The sequence below is a fragment of the Anomaloglossus baeobatrachus genome, chromosome 4, assembly GCF_048569485.1.
Source record: "Anomaloglossus baeobatrachus isolate aAnoBae1 chromosome 4, aAnoBae1.hap1, whole genome shotgun sequence".
Lineage (NCBI taxonomy): Eukaryota > Metazoa > Chordata > Amphibia > Anura > Aromobatidae > Anomaloglossus > Anomaloglossus baeobatrachus.
The window spans coordinates 31,525,699-31,544,058 of NC_134356.1; the positions used below are offsets into that span (position 1 = coordinate 31,525,699).

Below are 18,360 nucleotides of genomic sequence, written 5' to 3' on the forward strand. Positions count from 1 at the left end.
AAAAAGTGGTAAAAAATGACAAGTTTTCTAGTAAAAAATGATTCAAGAAACGTCTTTTTTTTTTTTTCAGAAGTGCCTTTTTCTTTGGCTTTAGGCTGCCTGGTGCTGAATCTGGAGCCTTTTCCACAATCTGCTTCAAAAACAAAAGTCATTTTTCAAAACTGAAGCAGAAAAAAACCCTTAAAAAACCTGAATATCGGATCAGTAAGGGTTTTTTTTCCCAATAGAAGTGAATAGTGGCGTCATTCAGGCATTTTAGGACGCGTGCTTAAGTACTTGGAGCGGAAACTCAACATTTGTGAGATTTGGAGAGTTTCCACCCAGATTCTGCTCCAAAAACTGCTTGGAAAAAAACTTTTTGAAAACAATTTTCAATGGAATTCTGGTGACATTGCACCATATATATGTATGGAATCCAATCGGCCACACACAGAATGACAAAAAATCTGCGCCAGGAAGAAAGCGTGCACATACGATCGTTCTGTGGCTGAAAAAGTCTCCAATCCCCCAACAAACGAGCGTTTTGTATATTTACACTGGAGATAATCAGCAATGGCTGCAATTACGAGCGGTCGTTGACCGATTATCGTCTTGCGTAGGTGAAATTCAGTCGTTCCTGAGTCCGGACTGCGGCATGATAAATCCGTCCATACGGCGTAAAAAAAAAAAAAACAACACAAACCCTCAAAGGGGTTTTTTGGGGGGGTCTTTTTGCTGTAAGGCTAAAAACTAGTGATTAGCAGGGACCACCATGCTTGGATGCTCGGTGGTCAACATGAGCAATCGGGGGCAGCTACAGCACCCAAGTATAATGCAAATCTTCCAGAAAAATGCTCACGCTCCTCATTGACTTCCATTATACTCAGGTATTAGAGTCGCACGCATTCAAGCGTCCAACAGCTCATTACAAGTACCAAGCACCTGAGCATGGTAGTGCCCACTCATCACTACCGAGCACCCAAGCATGGTAGTGCCCACTCTTCACTACTGAGCACCCAAGCATGGTAGTGCCCGCTCATCACTACTGCGCACCCGAGCATGGTAGTGCCCACTCATCACTACTGAGCACCCAAGCATGGTAGTGCCCGCTCATCACTACTGAGCACCCGAGTATGGTAGTGCCCACTCATCACTACTGAGCACCCAAGCATGGTAGTGCCCGCTCATCACTACTGAGCACCCAAGCATGGTAGTGCCCACTCATCACTACTGAGCACCCGAGCATGGTAGTGCCCACTCATCACTACTGAGCACCCAAGCATGGTAGTGCCCGCTCATCACTACCGAGCACCTGAGCATGGTAGTACCCACTCATCACTACTGAGCACCCGAGCATGGTAGTACCCACTCATCACTACCGAGCACCTGAGCATGGTGATGCCCACTCATCACTACTGAACACCCAAGCATGGTAGTGCCCGCTCATCACTACTGAGCACCCGAGCATGGTAGTGCCCACTCATCACTACCGAGCACCTGAGCATGGTGATGCCCGCTCATCACTACTGAACACCCAAGCATGGTAGTGCCCACTCATCACTACTGAGCACACAAGCATGGTAGTGCCCACTCATCACTACTGAGCACCCAAGCATGGTAGTGCCCACTCATCACTACTGAGCACCCAAGCATGGTAGTGCCCACTCATCACTACTGAGCACCCGAGCATGGTAGTGCCCACTCTTCACTACCGAGCACCTGAGCATGGTAGTGCCCACTCTTCACTACTGAGCACCCAAGCATGGTAGTGCCCGCTCAACACTACTGAGCACCCGAGCATGGTAGTGCCCGCTCATCACTACTGAGCACCCAAGCATGGTAGTGCCCGCTCATCACTACTGAGCACCCGAGCATGGTAGTGCCCACTCATCACTACTGAGCACCCAAGCATGGTAGTGCCCGCTCAACACTACTGAGCACCCGAGCATGGTAGTGCCCACTCATCACTACTGAGCACCCAAGCATGGTAGTGCCCGCTCATCACTACTGAGCACCCGAGCATGGTAGTGCCCACTCATCACTACCGAGCACCTGAGCATGGTGATGCCCGTTCATCACTACTGAGCACCCAAGCATGGTAGTGCCCACTCATCACTACTGAGCACCCGAGCATGGTAGTGCCCACTCTTCACTACTGAGCACCTGAGCATGATAGTGCCCACTCTTCACTACTGAGCACCCGAGCATGGTAGTGCCCACTCATCAGTACTGAGCACCCGAGCATGATAGTGCCCACTCATCACTACTGAGCACCCGAGCATGGTAGTGCCCACTCTTCACTACTGAGCACCCAAGCATGATAGTGCCCACTCATCACTACTGAGCACCCGAGCATGATAGTGCCCACTCCTGAGCACCCGAGCATGGTAGTGCCCACTCATCCCTACTGAGCACCTGAGCATGATAGTGCCCACTCATCACTACTGAGCACCCGAGCATGGTAGTGCCCACTCATCACTACTGAGCACCCGAGCATGATAGTGCCCACTCATCACTACTGAGCACCCGAGCATGGTAGTGCCCACTCATCACTACTGAGCACCTGAGCATGATAGTGCCCACTCATCACTACTGAGTACCCGAGCATGATAGTGCCCACTCATCACTACTGAGCACCTGAGCATGATAGTGCCCACTCATCACTACTGAGCACCCGAGCATGATAGTGCCCACTCATCACTACTGAGCACCCGAGCATGGTAGTGCCCACTCATCACTACTGAGCACCCGAGCATGGTAGTGCCCACTCATCAGTACTAAAAACCTCTAATATAAACATACACTTCCGCCAGTTGTTTTGGCCTCAGAAAATGGAAAAAAAAATCACACATAATTTTCCAATGAAATTGCTGCACTTAATTTTTTTTTGCTTTCATCAAAGCTTGAAATGCGCTTCCACATCCAGAGCTCGCCACATCTGGCGGCGCTCTCCGCCCCGATCCCTATTCTTGTATCGGTCACTCCCCTACAATGGATCCACTTGTTTTAGAGCCGGAGTTCTGGGTGACATTAGGGGAATATCCTTTGTTTTCTGCGGGCCTCTATCTGATCTGCTCCTCCTGTTCTGTGCTGCGGAGTTTCAGGTGGACGGCAGGAATGTGGTTAGTCCAGTCATGGCGGCTCCTTTCCTCTGGACATTGTAAAACATCCAGTTTTTCTACATTTGTCAGAAAAACAATGTGTTTTCTTTCGTATACAAATCTCTAAACTTTGCTATATACTTTTTTTGTGTTAGTAACTAGCATGAACAAAATCGTGAAAAATAGTTTTTCATATTTTTTTTCTTAACATAGCGGAACTGGTCCCAAGTGTAGCTTTGAAAACCTGCTCAAAACAACAACATTATTACTAGACTTATAGATTTATCACTGGCTCACCAGGGACCTGGCGCTGCACCACTAGACCTCCAGGGACTTGGCGCTGCACCACTAGACCTCCAGGGACAGGGCACTGTGCCACTGGCTCACCAGGATCGGGATCTGGTTCTATAATCCAGTGGTGAGGTAACATGCATTGCATTTTTAAGTAACCATGGTCATGACCCTAAGGGCACTGAGGAAAGAAAAATAACCCAGTATGGGACATTATATCATTGGACCACCAGGGTCTTATACTGCCTTATCAAGGCTTAAAATGCAGGGTGACTAGAAGTGATACTAATTTGTTGGGTCACCAGGGTATTTGTGCTTCACAAGGGGGTCACAGAGGACTGGGCACTAAACTAGTGGGTACTAGGATCTAAATCCTACACAACTGTGTCACAAAGAACTAGACATCATCACCACTGGACCACCAGGGGTTTTATAGTGCATCACAAGGACCACCAGGACCAGGAGAGTAAACATGAAACTAAAGCATTCACTAGAAGTGACATTAAACCATTAGATCAATGGAGTTATGATGGTCCACCACTGAGTCACAAAGTACTGGACTACTGGGACACCAGGGACTATATTCCACACCAATGAGTCACAAAGTACTGGACTAGTGGGACACCAGGGACTATATTCCACACCACTGAGTCACAAAGTACTGGACTACTGAGACACCAGTGACTATATTCCACACCAATGAGTTACAAAGTACTGGACTAGTGGAACACCAGGGACTATATTCCACACCAATGAGTTACAAAGTACTGGACTAGTGAAACACCAGGGACTATATTCCCCACCGAGTCATAAAGTACTGGACTAGTGGAACACCAGGGACTATATTCCCCACCGAGTCATAAAGTACTGGACTAGTGGAACACCAGGGACTATATTCCCCACCGAGTCATAAAGTACTGGACTAGTGGAACACCAGGGACTATATTCCCCACCACTGAGTCACAAAGTACTGGACTAGTGGGACACCAGGGACTATATTCCACACCAATGAGTTACAAAGTACTGGACTAGTGCAACACCAGGGACTATATTCCCCACCGAGTCATAAAGTACTGGACTAGTGGGACACCAGGGACTATATTGCACACCACTGAGTCACAAAGTACTGGACTAGTGGAACACCAGGGACTATATTCCCCACCACTGAGTCACAAAGTACTGGACTAGTGGGACACCAGGGACTATATTCCACACCACTGAGTCACAAAGTACTGGACTAGTGGGACACCAGGGACTATATTCCACACCACTGAGTCACAAAGTACTGGACTACTGGGACACCAGGGACTATATTCCACACCACTGAGTCACAAAGTACTGGACTAGTGGGACACCAGGGACTATATTCCACACCACTGAGTCACAAAGTACTGGACTACTGAGACACCAGTGACTATATTCCACACCAATGAGTTACAAAGTACTGGACTAGTGAAACACCAGGGACTATATTCCCCACCGAGTCATAAAGTACTGGACTAGTGGGACACCAGGGACTATATTGCACACCACTGAGTCACAAAGTACTGGACTAGTGGAACACCAGGGACTATATTCCCCACCACTGAGTCACAAAGTACTGGACTAGTGGGACACCAGGGACTATATTCCACACCACTGAGTCACAAAGTACTGGACTAGTGGGACACCAGGGACTATATTCCACACCACTGAGTCACAAAGTACTGGACTACTGGGACACCAGGGACTATATTCCACACCACTGAGTCACAAAGTACTGGACTAGTGGAACACCAGGGACTATATGTTGCACTACTGGGCACAAAGTACTGGACAATTGGGACACCAGGGACGATACGCTGAACTACTGGGTCATAAGGTGTTGGACTAGTAGGACATCAGGGACTATATGCTGCACCAGTGGGTCACAAAGTAATGGACAAGTGGGACACCAGGCACTATATGCTGCACCAGTGGGTCATAAGGGACTGGACTACTGGGACACCAAGGACTATATGCTGCACTACTGGATCAGAAAGTACTGGACAAGTGGGACACCAGGGACTATATGCTGTACCACTGTGTCACAAAGTACTGGACTAGTGGGACACCAGGGACTATATGCTACACTACTGGGTCACAAGTTGTGGGACAAGTGGGATATAATGGACTATATGCTGCACTATTTGGTCACAACATACTGGAATAGTAGGACATCAGGGACTATATTCCACACCACTTAGTCACAAAGTACTGGACAAGTGGGACACCAGGGACTATATGCTACACCACTGGGTCACAAGATACTGGATAACTGGGACATCAGAGACTATATGCTGCACCATTGTATAAAAGACAGTTAGAAATTTCACTACAAATATACACATTGCTGGAAATTTCACCCCTGGGTTACAGGGTACTTAGTCTACAAGGTCTGAATTCTGTTACCATATTAAATTACAGGGTGATTATGGTTTTTATGGGGGAATAAACCTCTGGATTTCTAGTTTATCTTCAGATCCCATGGGAGAAGACTCTGCTCCAACTACATCACTATTATGTTGGGGGTGATGAGTGGGTGTCAGTCACTTCTGATGCTGCATATCGTCCTCCTCAGTGTGACCTAGTATGTCTCCTCTAGTGCTTTCTCGGGGTCTGACCTGAGACCAGCCCTGAGATAAGTGACTATACTCCCCTATCAGTTTTCTGCAGAGATTCCATCTCTTCATTTGCAACATTCTTACATTTGTTTCTATTCAGTGAATGTAGCAGAGCCGGTTCTTTCAGATGATGCCAAGAATGTCACCCATTCCAAACCTTGAGAATTCATAGTATTTATCTGGGTCGGGGGATTCACATCTGCTGTGGTCACACGTGTAAAGCAGGTGATATAGGACAAAAAAAACCAACATTCTAATCACCCAGAAACATGCAGATATGAATCAGCCGACATGCAGAGATGTTCTGTCCCTATGTACAAGAATATAACTACTATAATACTGCCCCAATGTACAAGAATATAACTACTATAATACTGCCCCTATGTACAAGAATATAACTACTATAATACTGCACCTATGTACAAGAATATAACTACTATAATACTGCACCTATGTACAAGAATATAACTACTATAATACTGCCCCTATGTACAAGAATATAACTACTATAATACTGCACCTATGTACAAGAATATAACTACTATAATACTGCCCCTATGTACAAGAATATAACTACTATAATACTGCACCTATGTACAAGAATATAACTACTATAATACTGCCCCTATGTACAAGAATATAACTACTATAATACTGCTCCCTATGTACAAGAATATAACTACTATAATACTGCCCCTATTTACAAGAATATAACTACTATAATACTGCCCCTATGTACAGGAATATAACTACTATAATACTGCCCCTATGTACAAGAATATAACTACTATAATACTGCCCCCTATGTACAAGAATATAACTACTATAATACTGCCCCCTATGTACAAGAATATAACTACTATAATACTGACCCCTATGTACACGAATATAACTACTATAATACTGTCCCTATGTACAAGAATATATCTACTATAATACTGCTCCTATGTACAAGAATAAAACTACTATAATACTGACCCCTATGTACACGAATATAACTACTATAATACTGCTCCTATGTACAAGAATATAACTACTATAATACTGTCCCTATGTACAAGAATATAACTACTATAATACTGCTCCTATGTACAAGAATATAACTACTATAATACTGACCCCTATGTACACGAATATAACTACTATAATACTGCCCCTATGTACAAGAATATAACTACTATAATACTGACCCCTATGTACAAGAATATAACTACTATAATACTGACCCCTATGTACAAGAATATAACTACTATAATACTGCCCCCTATGTACAAGAATATAACTACTATAATACTGCCCCCTATGTACAAGAATATAACTACTATAATACTGCCCCCTATGTACAAGAATATAACTACTATAATACTGCCCCTATGTACAAGAATATAACTACTATAATACTGCTCCTATGTACAAGAATATAACTACTATAATATTGCCCCCTATGTACAAGAATATAACTACTATAATACTGCCCCTATGTACAAGAATATAACTACTATAATACTGCCCCCTATGTACAAGAATATAACTACTATAATACTGCCCCCTATGTACAAGAATATAACTACTATAATACTGCCCCTATGTACAAGAATATAACTACTATAATACTGCTCCTATGTACAAGAATATAACTACTATAATACTGTCCCTATGTACAAGAATATAACTACTATAATACTGCTCCTATGCACAAGAATATAACTACTATAATACTGCCCCTATGTACAAGAATATAACTACTATAATACTGCCCCCTATGTACAAGAATAGAACTACTATAATACTGTCCCTATGTACAAGAATATAACTACTATAATACTGCCCCCTATGTACAAGAATATAACTACTATAATACTGCCCCCTATGTACAAGAATAGAACTACTATAATACTGCCCCCTATGTACAAGAATATAACTACTATAATACTGCTCCTATGTACAAGAATAAAACTACTATAATACTGACCCCTATGTACAAGACTATAACTACTATAATACTGCCCCTATGTACAAGAATATAACTACTATAATACTGTCCCCATGTACAAGAATATAACTACTATAATACTGCCCCTATGTACAAGAATATAACTACTATAATACTGCTCCTATGTACAAGAATATAACTACTATAATACTGTCCCTATGTACAAGAATATAACTACTATAATACTGACCCCTATGTACAAGAATATAACTACTATAATACTGCCCCCTATGTACAAGAATATAACTACTATAATACTGCCCCCTATGTACAAGAATATAACTACTATAATACTGACCCCTATGTACACGAATATAACTACTATAATACTGTCCCTATGTACAAGAATATATCTACTATAATACTGCTCCTATGTACAAGAATAAAACTACTATAATACTGACCCCTATGTACAAGACTATAACTACTATAATACTGCCCCTATGTACAAGAATATAACTACAATAATACTGCCCCTATGTACAAGAATAGAACTACTATAATGCTGCCCCTATGTACAAGAATATATCTACTATAATACTGCTCCTATGTACAAGAATAAAACTACTATAATACTGACCCCTATGTACAAGACTATAACTACTATAATACTGCCCCTATGTACAAGAATATAACTACTATAATACTGCTCCTATGCACAAGAATATAACTACTATAATACTGCCCCTATGTACAAGAATATAACTACTATAATACTGCTCCCTATGTACAAGAATATAACTACTATAATACTGCCCCTATGTACAAGAATATAACTACTATAATACTGCCCCTATGTACAGGAATATAACTACTATAATACTGCCCCTATGTACAAGAATATAACTACTATAATACTGCCCCTATGTACAAGAATATAACTACTATAATACTGTCCCTATGTACAAGAATATATCTACTATAATACTGCTCCTATGTACAAGAATAAAACTACTATAATACTGACCCCTATGTACAAGACTATAACTACTATAATACTGCCCCTATGTACAAGAATATAACTACAATAATACTGCCCCTATGTACAAGAATAGAACTACTATAATGCTGCCCCTATGTACAAGAATATATCTACTATAATACTGCTCCTATGTACAAGAATAAAACTACTATAATACTGACCCCTATGTACAAGACTATAACTACTATAATACTGCCCCTATGTACAAGAATATAACTACTATAATACTGCTCCTATGCACAAGAATATAACTACTATAATACTGCCCCTATGTACAAGAATATAACTACTATAATACTGCTCCCTATGTACAAGAATATAACTACTATAATACTGCCCCTATGTACAAGAATATAACTACTATAATACTGCCCCTATGTATAGGAATATAACTACTATAATACTGCCCCTATGTACAAGAATATAACTACTATAATACTGCCCCTATGTACAAGAATATAACTACTATAATACTGCCCCTATGTACAGGAATATAACTACTATAATACTGCCCCTATGTACAAGAATATAACTACTATAATACTGCCCCTATGTACAAGAATATATCTACTATAATACTGCTCCTATGTACAAGAATAAAACTACTATAATACTGACCCCTATGTACAAGACTATAACTACTATAATACTGCCCCTATGTACAAGAATATAACTACTATAATACTGCTCCTATGCACAAGAATATAACTACTATAATACTGCCCCTATGTACAAGAATATAACTACTATAATACTGCCCCCTATGTACAAGAATATAACTACTATAATACTGCCCCTATGTACAAGAATATAACTACTATAATACTGCCCCCTATGTACAAGAATAGAACTACTATAATACTGTCCCTATGTACAAGAATATAACTACTATAATACTGCCCCTATGTACAAGAATATAACTACTATAATACTGCCCCCTATGTACAAGAATAGAACTACTATAATACTGTCCCTATGTACAAGAATATATCTACTATAATACTGCTCCTATGTACAAGAATAAAACTACTATAATACTGACCCCTATGTACAAGACTATAACTACTATAATACTGCCCCTATGTACACGAATATAACTACTATAATACTGCCCCCTATATACAAGAATAGAACTACTATAATACTGTCCCTATGTACAAGACTATAACTACTATAATACTGCCCCTATGTACAAGAATATAACTACTATAATACTGCTCCTATGCACAAGAATATAACTACTATAATACTGCCCCTATGTACAAGAATATAACTACTATAATACTGCCCCCTATATACAAGAATAGAACTACTATAATACTGTCCCTATGTACAAGAATATAACTACTATAATACTGCTCCTATGTACAAGAATAAAACTACTATAATACTGACCCCTATGTACAAGACTATAACTACTATAATACTGCCCCTATGTACAAGAATATAACTACTATAATACTGTCCCCATGTACAAGAATATAACTACTATAATACTGCCCCTATGTACAAGAATATAACTACTATAATACTGCTCCTATGTACAAGAATATAACTACTATAATACTGTCCCTATGTACAAGAATATAACTACTATAATACTGTCCCTATGTACAAGAATATAACTACTATAATACTGCTCCTATGTACAAGAATATAACTACTAAAATACTGCTCCTATGTACAAGAATAAAACTACTATAATACTGACCCCTATGTACACGAATATAACTACTATAATACTGCTCCTATGTACAAGAATATAACTACTATAATACTGTCCCTATGTACAAGAATATAACTACTATAATACTGCTCCTATGTACAAGAATATAACTACTATAATACTGACCCCTATGTACACGAATATAACTACTATAATACTGCCCCTATGTACAAGAATATAACTACTATAATACTGACCCCTATGTACAAGAATATAACTACTATAATACTGACCCCTATGTACAAGAATATAACTACTATAATACTGCCCCCTATGTACAAGAATATAACTACTATAATACTGCCCCCTATGTACAAGAATATAACTACTATAATACTGCCCCTATGTACAAGAATATAACTACTATAATACTGCCCCTATGTACAGGAATATAACTACTATAATACTGCCCCTATGTACAAGAATATAACTACTATAATACTGCCCCTATGTACAAGAATATAACTACTATAATACTGCCCCTATGTACAGGAATATAACTACTATAATACTGCCCCTATGTACAAGAATATAACTACTATAATACTGCCCCTATGTACAAGAATATATCTACTATAATACTGCTCCTATGTACAAGAATATAACTACTATAATACTGCCCCTATGTACAAGAATATAACTACTATAATACTGCCCCTATGTACAAGAATATAACTACTATAATACTGCCCCTATGTACAAGAATATATCTACTATAATACTGCTCCTATGTACAAGAATAAAACTACTATAATACTGACCCCTATGTACAAGACTATAACTACTATAATACTGCCCCTATGTACAAGAATATAACTACTATAATACTGCTCCTATGCACAAGAATATAACTACTATAATACTGCCCCTATGTACAAGAATATAACTACTATAATACTGCCCCCTATGTACAAGAATATAACTACTATAATACTGCCCCTATGTACAAGAATATAACTACTATAATACTGCCCCCTATGTACAAGAATAGAACTACTATAATACTGTCCCTATGTACAAGAATATAACTACTATAATACTGCCCCTATGTACAAGAATATAACTACTATAATACTGTCCCTATGTACAAGAATATAACTACTATAATACTGCTCCTATGTACAAGAATATAACTACTAAAATACTGCTCCTATGTACAAGAATAAAACTACTATAATACTGACCCCTATGTACACGAATATAACTACTATAATACTGCTCCTATGTACAAGAATATAACTACTATAATACTGTCCCTATGTACAAGAATATAACTACTATAATACTGCTCCTATGTACAAGAATATAACTACTATAATACTGACCCCTATGTACACGAATATAACTACTATAATACTGCCCCTATGTACAAGAATATAACTACTATAATACTGACCCCTATGTACAAGAATATAACTACTATAATACTGACCCCTATGTACAAGAATATAACTACTATAATACTGCCCCCTATGTACAAGAATATAACTACTATAATACTGCCCCCTATGTACAAGAATATAACTACTATAATACTGCCCCCTATGTACAAGAATATAACTACTATAATACTGCCCCTATGTACAAGAATATAACTACTATAATACTGCCCCTATGTACAGGAATATAACTACTATAATACTGCCCCTATGTACAAGAATATAACTACTATAATACTGCCCCTATGTACAAGAATATAACTACTATAATACTGCCCCTATGTACAGGAATATAACTACTATAATACTGCCCCTATGTACAAGAATATAACTACTATAATACTGCCCCTATGTACAAGAATATATCTACTATAATACTGCTCCTATGTACAAGAATAAAACTACTATAATACTGACCCCTATGTACAAGACTATAACTACTATAATACTGCCCCTATGTACAAGAATATAACTACTATAATACTGCTCCTATGCACAAGAATATAACTACTATAATACTGCCCCTATGTACAAGAATATAACTACTATAATACTGCCCCCTATGTACAAGAATATAACTACTATAATACTGCCCCTATGTACAAGAATATAACTACTATAATACTGCCCCCTATGTACAAGAATAGAACTACTATAATACTGTCCCTATGTACAAGAATATAACTACTATAATACTGCCCCTGTGTACAAGAATATAACTACTATAATACTGCCCCCTATGTACAAGAATAGAACTACTATAATACTGTCCCTATGTACAAGAATATATCTACTATAATACTGCTCCTATGTACAAGAATAAAACTACTATAATACTGACCCCTATGTACAAGACTATAACTACTATAATACTGCCCCTATGTACACGAATATAACTACTATAATACTGCCCCCTATATACAAGAATAGAACTACTATAATACTGTCCCTATGTACAAGACTATAACTACTATAATACTGCCCCTATGTACAAGAATATAACTACTATAATACTGCTCCTATGCACAAGAATATAACTACTATAATACTGCCCCTATGTACAAGAATATAACTACTATAATACTGCCCCCTATATACAAGAATAGAACTACTATAATACTGTCCCTATGTACAAGAATATAACTACTATAATACTGCTCCTATGTACAAGAATAAAACTACTATAATACTGACCCCTATGTACAAGACTATAACTACTATAATACTGCCCCTATGTACAAGAATATAACTACTATAATTCTGTCCCCATGTACAAGAATATAACTACTATAATACTGCCCCTATGTACAAGAATATAACTACTATAATACTGCTCCTATGTACAAGAATATAACTACTATAATACTGTCCCTATGTACAAGAATATAACTACTATAATACTGTCCCTATGTACAAGAATATAACTACTATAATACTGCTCCTATGTACAAGAATATAACTACTAAAATACTGCTCCTATGTACAAGAATAAAACTACTATAATACTGACCCCTATGTACACGAATATAACTACTATAATACTGCTCCTATGTACAAGAATATAACTACTATAATACTGACCCCTATGTACAAGAATATAACTACTATAATACTGACCCCTATGTACAAGAATATAACTACTATAATACTGCCCCCTATGTACAAGAATATAACTACTATAATACTGCCCCCTATGTACAAGAATATAACTACTATAATACTGCCCCCTATGTACAAGAATATAACTACTATAATACTGCCCCTGTGTACAAGAATATAACTACTATAATACTGCTCCTATGTACAAGAATATAACTACTATAATATTGCCCCTATGTACAAGAATATAACTACTATAATACTGCCCCTATGTACAAGAATATAACTACTATAATACTGCCCCCTATGTACAAGAATATAACTACTATAATACTGCCCCTATGTACAAGAATATAACTACTATAATACTGCCCCCTATGTACAAGAATATAACTACTATAATACTGCCCCCTATGTACAAGAATATAACTACTATAATACTGCCCCTATGTACAAGAATATAACTACTATAATACTGCTCCTATGTACAAGAATATAACTACTATAATACTGTCCCTATGTACAAGAATATAACTACTATAATACTGCTCCTATGCACAAGAATATAACTACTATAATACTGCCCCTATGTACAAGAATATAACTACTATATTGCCTTATCGTCCTTGGTGCTGCCACATACAACCAAAAGCCATTTCTTGGCAAATTTGAATCTATACTATTCACTAATAACACTGCCCTTAGCTATGTACAGAATTTAAAATGTGCAAGACCTGCAGTACAGGAGGTGAAAGTGGACGTCCCAGTGATGGTGGTGCACGCGGAGGCTGTGAGGTCGGGGAAACTGTGACTGCTGTGGGAGCAGAGCAAAGACACTTATCATCTAGTCCTAGCTACCTGTCTCACTTTGCAGGGGGGCGCGGGACAGCCCTGCACAACAGTGCGAGCAGATTGTGGCAGATAATGCTGTTAATCTGTTTACCACCACCACCCTGTCTTCCACACGGTCCAGTCTCATCAGCCAAGAGTCTGGACCACATAATCCTTCCAATGATCCTACTTCCTCACATCATGGTGAGTCCTAGGAGACAAGTAACCCCACTCGTGGACAATGCAACATGTATGGCCTCTTCTGGCCTGCGCATTTCAAGAGTCACATGAGGAGATCATGTGTGGTGATGTGAAGCCCCGCAGGTGTTGTGTCGGTGTCGGTGCGTTACCTTCAGGGACTCCACGTTGCTGGATCTCCGTCACTGGTAGGAAATCTTCTGTTTTGATCGTGACGCCACTCTCAGTATTGCGGCCAGTAGGGACCGCCACTGCAGATTGAGGGTCGCCTGGGGCTGATGGTGTGTGCAGTTAGATGTAGTAGCCTCCTGAGAGTGAGGCAAGCCCCAGGGCCCTGTGTAGGTTTGTAGTACCACAAGTCGCAGAATGACCACACAGGCAGGATGTCTTTCAGGGTTTTTACTCACATTTGATGGCAGGGTGAGTAGCCCGGGCGTAACTGAGATGAACCAGGTAGGAACCAGGTATCCTTCAGGCTGACTTTATGAGGGTGACTACTGACTCGCCTTCCTTAGCCCTTGGTGGTTTGGGGTGACCCCGACTTTGAGTCCCTATGGGGGTCACCCAGGGAAGATGCTCCAAGCCTCTCTCCCCTTCTTGTTTTGCCGTGTGCTTGTTCCCCGGACCAGGCCACTCCAGCCTCTTGCCTCCTGTGACCTATGGGCCCAATCTTGCGGTTACGTGGCTGCGGCTTTTGGTTGTTGTGGTGTGGGCTGTAAGAGCCCCACACCGGCAGGTTTAGCAGGGAAAGGTGAATCTATCCTCGCTTCGGGATCTGCCGCCCGGTTGGGCCTGGTGCTCTCTAGAAGTCTCCTTACTTCCCACTCCGTGCACTCTCTAGCTGAAGCTGGCTTTCAGGCAGCACTCCTAGTTGACCGTTCTCCCCCGTCTGTAGTCACTGCGCGGGCGCTGTTAGACAGCATCAGCCCCACAGGTCTGCTCCTCACTGAGCCCTCTGGAGTTCTCTGCTCTAACCGACTCACTGCTCCTCCTCTCCTGTTCTTGCCTACGCCACCTAGCAACCAGACTCTCCACCACACCCCTTGAGAGGAGATGGAGGCTTTTAACCCCCTGCCACTATTCCAGTGGAGGTATAGGCTTTGCCCCCTCCTGGGATCCCCAGGGGTCCTCTCATGGGTACATGTGTGAGACCTGATCACTATGCGCCTGTGTTCCACACCCCTGTCAGCCTTCTGGATTACCTGTGTTGTACTGTCCCCAGCATGGGTGCAGTACTCAGTGGTGCCTGACCAGGTCAGGGGCGCCACATTCCCCCTTAGTTATCACCAGCACGTCCTCGGGCTGCAAGACAACATTTTAAAATGCATAAAACATTAAAACATGTAAAACATTTTTAAAAGCACCAGGTATCAGACATCACCACCCTCCACCCACAAGTCCGTTAACCCACCCAAAACCCTCTCAGGAGGCAGGTCACCGGTCCTGTTGGTAACCAGGTCTGGGCCATCCGTTTCCCCAGACCTTTCCTCCAATCTTCCTCTCCCGTTGGCCGCGACTTCAGCCACTTCTGGCAGGATGTAGAGGCGGCTTTCGTGGGCTGGTGGTTTCAGGGTATACCTGGCCTGGTGGATCCGCGCCTTCAGCCTCTTCTGGCAGGATTCAGAGGCGGCCTCCACAGTTGGTGCTGGCCAGGTACCCTCTTTGTGGTGGTGAGCCAAGGCCCCATAAACAGGCGTGCTCTCTGGTCGCAGGTGAGCCAAGGCCCTTTTCTACGGACGGGCCCCCCTGGTTGCAGACGAGCCAAGCCCCTAAACAGGCTGGCCCTGGTGGTGGTGCCACTGGTGTAACTATTTACACTGCGAGAGTTTGTGGCTATAGCAAGTTCATAGCCTTAAGTTTATTTCTCACAATAGTTTTTGTGGGCACATGCTTAAACGTTGCAAAACAAAACTTTTCAAAACTGGTCAAACTTTCTTTACTTCTTTCTTTACTTTACTCCTCCGTTTCACTAGGGCGAGGGCACGTTGGGCACTGGCACCTGTGACTTTCCTGCTCTTTGTCTCTGTCTTCATCTGTGGTTGCCTCATCTATAGGTTCTGTGTCTTTCCTTTCTTGGTCTGCATCTGATTCCTTTTCTGTATCTGTTTCTTTATCTCTGTCTTGTCTTTCTTGTCTTTCTTGTCTTTCTTGTCTTTCTTGTCTTTCTTGTTGCAGGGGATGGCTGTAAGGTTTGTTGGGACATAGCGTTACGTCCAGAGCATACAATCCTCTTTCGCCTTGATGTAGGGTGAACTGAACGGAATCTCCCATCTTTAGATTTCTGCAAGGGTGTCCTCTTGGCAGATGAGCGTTCACATCTCTGCGGTTTACAAATATCCCTTCTTTTATTCCTGGTGCTACAATAAATCCATAGCCGCTTCTCAGATTAAAGTCTTCCACTACGCCATAACACAGGGGTCCTCTAGCCTGGGCTTTGGACTCTCTCAACAAACGCTTCTCCTTTAGGTCTCTGGCGGTGACTGCTCTCTGTTCAGGAGACTGTGGTGCTGGAGCAAACTGTGTTCTTCTGCGCCGTGTCTTGCGGGCTGGATCCATGCCTGTGGGCTCCCAGGTGAAGCTCTTAGGCAGCTCTTCTTCTGCAGAGGGGGTCAGGTCCTCCTCGTCCCAGCGGGAGTATGGCAGCATTTCCGGCTCTGAATACACATCTGCTACTGGTGGCACTGGAGTCGGAGTCAACCCTTCTGCTTCCTGGCCTCCTCTCCCCCTTAGTTCTTCCTGGCACTCCAGCTGTGGCAGTGCCGGGGATGGATGCTCTTCAGCCGGCCCAGGTGAGGGACTCCTTGGTGTAGCTGCTGCAGGAGTTAGCAGGAGACTCTTTGGGGTATGCGGAGGGGGTATGTATTGGCTCACCAACCATTGTGGAAATTTGGCCTCCAGGTCAGCCTTCATCTGCCAATATGCAGGGTCTTCACCCACCGTGGGCTGCCTATCAGGGACCTCTGTGGACCGGGGAGCGGTGTCTGCTCTGGCCTTACAGGCCGGGGTAAATGCTGAGGTAGTCTTTCCTTGGCGGGCCGCGCCTGGCATGGCGGCGGCCTGGTCTTGGCGGGCCGCGCCCTGTATGGCGGCGGCCTGGTCTTGGCGGGCCGCGCCTGGCATGGCGGCGGCCTGGTCTTGGCGGGCCGCGCCTGGCATGGCGGCGGCCTGGTCTTGGCGGGCCGCGCCTGGCATGGCGGCGGCCTGGTCTTGGCGGGCCGCGCCTGGCATGGCGGCGGCCTGGATCAGTGTCGCTGTTGCAGGGGGCTCTGTGCAGGCTGGGCTGGACGTCGCTGCAGCAGTCTGGGCTTGGCGGGCCGCGCCCTGTATGGCGGCGGCCTGGTCTTGGCGGGCCGCGCCCAGGATGGCGGCGGCCTGGTCCCGGCGGGCCGGGCAGGGCATCGCTGCAGGGACTGGGTCTTGGTGGGCCGAGCAGGGCATCGCTGCAGCCGCTGGGGCTTGGAGGGCCGCACCTGGCGTGGCTGCGGCCTGCTTCAGCGTCGCCGCACCGGACGCCTCTTCAGGGACCGCGGACGTGGCAGCAGGGGTCGGGGCACTTGCGCGGGCCGGGGCATCATTCGA

At 42.4% G+C, this 18,360-nt stretch overlaps 1 protein-coding gene across 1 annotated transcript in view; it reads right to left on the reverse strand.

The window, feature by feature from the left end:
- Positions 1-18,360, reverse strand: part of UPK3A (uroplakin 3A) — a 60,141-nt gene that overhangs the window by 7,479 nt on the left and 34,302 nt on the right. The gene's annotated exons all lie outside the window — the stretch shown is intronic.